Here is a 6,000-nt window from a genome sequence, read left to right on the forward strand (position 1 = left end):
GGTGCCTAGTGGGCTTCTCAAAAGAGCCTAGGTGCCGAACTACCATTGATTTCACTGCTCTCAGCCTGTGGTTTGCCCTGGGAGTAGCTGCTAACCAGGTGACATTAACATACAGATGCATATAAGATACTGAACTATTTTAAAAATAATAACACTGTTTATGTAAAAAATATTACATTTATTTAGGATCCCACGGTGTATTCCAAGTTATGTACACAGATATGATTCACCCAACAACTGAAATGAAGCTACCTCTGCAGTGGAATACACCAGCCATTCTGAAACAAGACTGAAAGCAGAAGAGATTTCACAAAGAATACATTCTCCAAATGAAGCTGCAAAGGGGATGTTCTAGGTACGCTGAATGCAGTTACCCTAATTTAACAGAATTTACTCAGGCAATGCTGCAGTTCCCTGTGCTCTTTGAATTACCTCAAGGAGTCAGGACCTTGGTTTTATGTATCATTCAAAAGATGGTATATCCAATGTCACACTGTCCCTACTTAGTGTCATTGCTTTGGTAACAAGCGCCTCCTACAGAAAGGGAAGAGTACCACCTATTTGGTCACCAAAATCTCTACTTCCTGCATTTTCCTAGGATGTCACCCATCCAAGTGACCAGAACTAACTATATCTCATATTTGAGATTGGAGATAATCACACCTAAAAGCAGCATGTACATATGTGCATATACGGATCTTTCTAATATGGACAAGATTTAACCATAAACCAGTTTCTTCTTAAAACTGAAAAGGAGTATCAAATGGTTTCCAGTCCCTTCATCCAATATGAAACAAGAAGTCAAAGGAGTTCAGCCACTTGCAGCTGACTGGAATGTATTCTAGTTTGCACTGCATCTGTAAGTAGCATGTGCTGGAATAAGGGCCAGTCTATCATTAAAAAAATAAAAAAAAATCATCAAGTTAGATCCTCTCCTGTGCCACAGCTCACTTTGGCCCAGAAAGGTGAGAATGAGGCACCAGAGAGCCTGTTTGGTTGTCCTGATTCTAAAAACCAGCACTGGCCCTGACACCACTTAGAGCTGTTGCCAGGCTGCTCCAAGTTACACCATAAGCATGGATCCTTAAAGTACCCTGTGCCAGGGGTGGCCAGGTATAGTGTAGGAGAGCTTTGCCGTGCCCCTCCCCTGCTCCTTTCCCACAGCTGGGATGGTGTCAGAGGAGTCAGTAATGCCCAGCAGAGTCTCCCTACAGCAAGGGAATTGTCTGTTGGGCATTTTCAGCCCGATTACAGCTGCCTGAAGGGTGCAAAGGGGCTGCCACACATGAAACAGTCTAGCCCATTATTAGTGTAGAGTCACATTAAAATAAAGATGTTAAACTAAACATCTAAGAAGTATTGTACATAGTGCTCTAAGTGTGCATGGTGTCATATGTGCATTCTACATAGCACATGCAAAGTATGTAGAAAAACAGGGACGTGGGAGCTATGTTTCTTTGACCTTGTTTTCTCTAACAAACATATAGCAACATGTACATATAGACACACTATTAAAAAATCCAAAACCAAGACACTTCACTGCTCACACTTCTGTGAGAACAGGGTGTTAGAACAAACACTGACGGATGTGTAATCACATGGCTTAATGCACTACTGGAAGGTGCTCAGAAACTACAGTGATGACCAGGGTATAACACCCTACACAGGAGAAAATATATGTGAGAAGTATTAATTATTGATAAGATACAAGGAAAATTAATGTCCATATATTCTATCTGCCCACCTGCCTACTATGAGGATGGCAAAGATGTCTTCTCTGTGCCTAATAATCAGGGTGGTGTGTAGCAGTTTTCCCTTCTGGTTCGGTAGTCAGGTTCTCTTCTTCCTCCCTGGCTGAAATGCTGTTATACATATACTGTATTATTTGAACTTCCTATTAGGGTCTACTGAAGTCACTGAAAGAAAAAAAGTATAATTAAATAAGGCTTTAGAGGACAGATAATAAATGATTAGCGAAATCAAGGGATTGAGGCAAAGCTAGAGTTGCTTAAACATTCTGCATGGCCATTCACTAGATGTAAGACAGCTAAATAGTTCATTGTGACCAATGAAGATCTCAATTAAAAACAGTACTGACTGGCTTCAATAAAATGTAAGGCTAACAGGGCCTTTGAGACTTATGTGTGTGCTTTAAATAATCAGGGGCTTGATGCTGAGCTGACTTACCTGATCCCGTAAAGAATTTAGGCACGTGCTTAAAGTTAGGCATTGTCTTTAATGGGACTATGCATATACCTAATATTAAAAATGTTTTTATGTACATTGGAGTGCTTGGAAATTTGCAGGGTCAAGCATCTGATGAATAAGGAAGAGATTATAGATGTGTTTAAAATTAAGCATGTGCTTAACTGTTTGCTGAAGCAGGTGCACAGGCAGGTTTCAGTTTTGCTTCTATTGTTTGTTAGTTCTATTAAGTTTTAGCATAGGCACATTTGTCTGTGATTTATTTCTATTTTTTTAATCATTCTTGGTGTTTTAATATTTAATAGCACCATTAGATGTTGAGGTACTTAGAATTTTTGTTTGTCAACATTCTGTTTCCATTATCACTCTGGTAATTATTGCTATTTTTTAATTGATTAAATAAGAGTTCTACTTTAACATTTAAACCTAAAGGTTAATAGCAAAGATGTGTGATGACAGAAACTGCATAACAACTGCATGGTTTAGCTGCCTACCAGGGTCAAAGCAGAAGCTACATGTGTCCTCAGTAATCCACAAAGTGGGGGAAGTCAGAATATTCAAAACAAAATCCTTTTTTAGTTGAGACATGCCTGCTTCCATGTTTGCAAGATCATTATTGTATTGGGGCAATTTTAAAATCTCAATTGTTTTGTATTAAACTTCAAAAATTGTTTTGCTACCAAGTTTATTGGGGAAAATGTTGTGACAGATTTATATGCAATTTTTCAAATAGGGCTCGTTGGTGATACACTAAACACATGGAACTGTATCTGCTTCTCAGATCAGCTGAATCTACCCCTTATGGCTCCAACCAAATCTTTGTGGGAAGATGCCTGCCCCTATGAGAAGCCCTATTTGTCTTTCTGTTTTTGTAAAAGGAAACAGTGTCTGGAAAAATCAACCTGGTTATTCTAAAGGGAAATCATGCCTCACCAATCTACTAGAATTCTTTGAGGGGGTCAACAAGCATGTGGACAAAAGGGATCCAGTGGATATAGTGTACTTAGATTTTCAGAAACAAGGTCCCTCACCAAAGTCTCTTAAGCAAAGTAAGCTGTCATGGCATAAGAGGGAAGGTTCTCTCATGGATTGGTAACTGATTAAAAGATGGAAAACAAAGAGGAGGAATAAATGGTCAGTTTTCAGAATGGAGAGACCTGCTGGGACCAGTCCTATTCAACATATTCATAAATGATCTGGATAAAGGGGTAAACAGTGAGGAGGCAAAATTTGCAGATGCTGCAAAACTACTCAAGATAGTTAAGTCCCAGGCAGACTGCAAAGAGCTATAAAGGGATCTCTCAAAACTGGGTGACTAGGCAACAAAATGGCAGATGAGATTCAATGTTGATAAATACAAAGTAACACATACTGGAAAACATAGTCCCAACTATACATATAAAATGATGGGGTCTAAATTAGCTGTTACCACTCAAGAAAGATCTTGGAGTCACTGAGGTTAGTTCTCTGAATACCTCCACTCAATGTGCAGCAGCAAGTCCAAAAAAGCTAACAGAATGTTGGGAATCATTAAGAAAAGGATAGATAATAACACAAAAAATATCATATTGCTTCTATATAAATCCATGGTACGCCCACATCTTGAATACAGTGCAAAGATGTGGTCGCCCCATCTCAAGATATACTGAAACTGGAAAAGATAAAGAAAAGGGGAAAAAATGATTAGGGGTATGGAGCAGTTTCCATATGAGGTGAGATTAATAAGACTGGGACTTTCCAGCTTGGAAAAGAGATGGCTAAAGGATTTTATAGAGATCTATAAAATCATGACTGGTGTGAAGAAAGTAAACAAGGAAGTCTTATTTACTCCTTCTCATAACACAAGAACTAGGGGTCACCAAATGAAATTAATAGGCAGCAGGTTTAAAAACAAACAAAAGGAAGTATTTCCTCACACAATGCATAGTCAACCTGTGGAACGCTTTGCCAGAGAATGTTTTGAAGGCCAGGACTATAACAGGGTTCAAAAAAGAACTAGATAAATTCATGGACGATAGGTCCATCAATGGCTACTATCTAGGATAGGCAGGGATGGTGTCCCTAGCCTCTGTCTGCCAGAAGCTGGGAATGGATGACAGGGGACGGATAACTTGATGATTACCTGTTTGGTTCATTCCCTCTGAAGCACTTGGCATTGGCCACTGTTGGAAGACAGGACAAACAGAGATGGTATCCCTCCAAGTGTTCTCTGCCTATAATCTGATGCTTCACATTTGTAAATACTCTACAAGATTAGCAGTGTATTGGTGGCGCTGCTCTGAGTTCCATGCCAGAATGCTTGAGCTTGTTCTTTGACTTTATTGGGAGATACGCACATGCAACTGATGGGACCAAAAACTCTGGGGCCTGATTATTCCTATCCAGGAGGGGAATGGCTTGAATTAAGGAAATCAATAGATAGGCAAACTACTGCCTAACACCCAGTTTATTAAACAAGCAGGAAAGTTACCTACCCACATTCATGCAGATTCTGTCCTCTCTGCCTCCCAGCTCTGCTTGAAGAAACAACAATTATTATGTATCTGGAATCATCTCTAGTATTTTATGGAAGTATAATTTAGATAAACTGTAGTTTTTTTTTTAACGTTGACAAATTTGGCTCTGAGCTGGTCAGTATGTTTTTTCTGGCACACGGATGATACTACAATGAAAAGTGCCTACCAACCCATTAATCATAATAGTAAATAACAATTTAAAAATCACATATAGACTCTGGGAAGAGGTGGAAATAGAAACTGTGAGCAAGGGGATATTGAATACTATGTGTCTAGCCGGCTTGGATTGCCCACCTGTACTTTTAATTAATATGCTTGTGTTGCTCTTTCACTGAACAGATTATCCCCTCCTTTTACAGCAGTGATTTTTAACCTAAGGTGCGAGATGCCCTTTCTAGGAGTGCGAGATATGCCAGATTTTTTTAGAAGGTAAATCATTGAAAACACAAGTTAAGCACAGGCACGTAAGTACAACTATTTTGTTTTATCAAACCTATGTATTTATTAACATTGTACATTTTTTAATGATTACTGTAATATACAAACAAAAAATATATCTAGGTTTAAGGGGTGAGAGAACATACTTTGAGAACCAAAGGGGTGCAGGCTGCAGTAAAGGTTAAGAACCACTGCTTTACAAGGTGTGAAAGTGTTGTTTCTGCAATATTTTCTGCTCTTACTAGCCCAAAAAGCAAAAGACTAGTAATGTTAATTGAACTTAGGCCTTCTGCATAAAGATTCAGAGTATTACTGTTAGTTTGTGGGCTAACTACATAGTTCAGTGGTTAGCAAATTGACCTCTAGTGGAATGAAGGGGACTCATAAATGAGTGGCAAGATGTGGCAGGTTTCACCTGACAGGCTGCATCTAGATAGGAAAGTAGACTACCACTTTTTCCAATTTTCATTTGCTAGATAATGGGTGCTGGCAGCTGGCATTATTTGACTACCTACATCAAAGTACTTTACCTGTACCAACTGCAGTGAATGCAACTGACTACGGTCTGCATCATGGATAAAAGGCTTCAAAGCAAGAGGTTTCCAGTTTGACTCTCCAGGCACTAAGTTGAATAAAAAAAAAAAAAAAAGAGAGAGAGAGAAACACAGAGAGACCCAAAACAAAAGAAAAAAAAAGAGAGACATAAAGATATTTATAGCATGAAAAAGAAGAAGACAGAAAACAGTAATCGTCCAAAACCAGTTTCTCCTACAGTTGGGCCACATTGTTATACCCTCAATCAAGCAGAGTGGTACTGTGTTCTGTGAGTCGTCCCATGGAA

At 39.0% G+C, this 6,000-nt stretch overlaps 1 long non-coding RNA gene across 1 annotated transcript in view; it reads right to left on the bottom strand.

Moving 5' to 3' along the window:
- The window catches only part of LOC115651358, a 53,914-nt gene extending 48,134 nt beyond the window's left edge, over nucleotides 1–5,780 (bottom strand). The window contains exons 1-3 of the long non-coding RNA XR_004000335.1: nucleotides 5,690–5,780; nucleotides 4,680–4,718; nucleotides 1,745–1,916 (exon numbers count right to left, since the gene is read on the bottom strand). This is a non-coding gene — a long non-coding RNA (uncharacterized LOC115651358). The remainder of the gene's footprint in view (nucleotides 1–1,744; nucleotides 1,917–4,679; nucleotides 4,719–5,689) is intronic.
- Between the last annotated feature and the right edge of the window lie 220 nt (nucleotides 5,781–6,000).

The sequence above is a fragment of the Gopherus evgoodei genome, chromosome 4 (assembly GCF_007399415.2).
Source record: "Gopherus evgoodei ecotype Sinaloan lineage chromosome 4, rGopEvg1_v1.p, whole genome shotgun sequence".
Lineage (NCBI taxonomy): Eukaryota > Metazoa > Chordata > Testudines > Testudinidae > Gopherus > Gopherus evgoodei.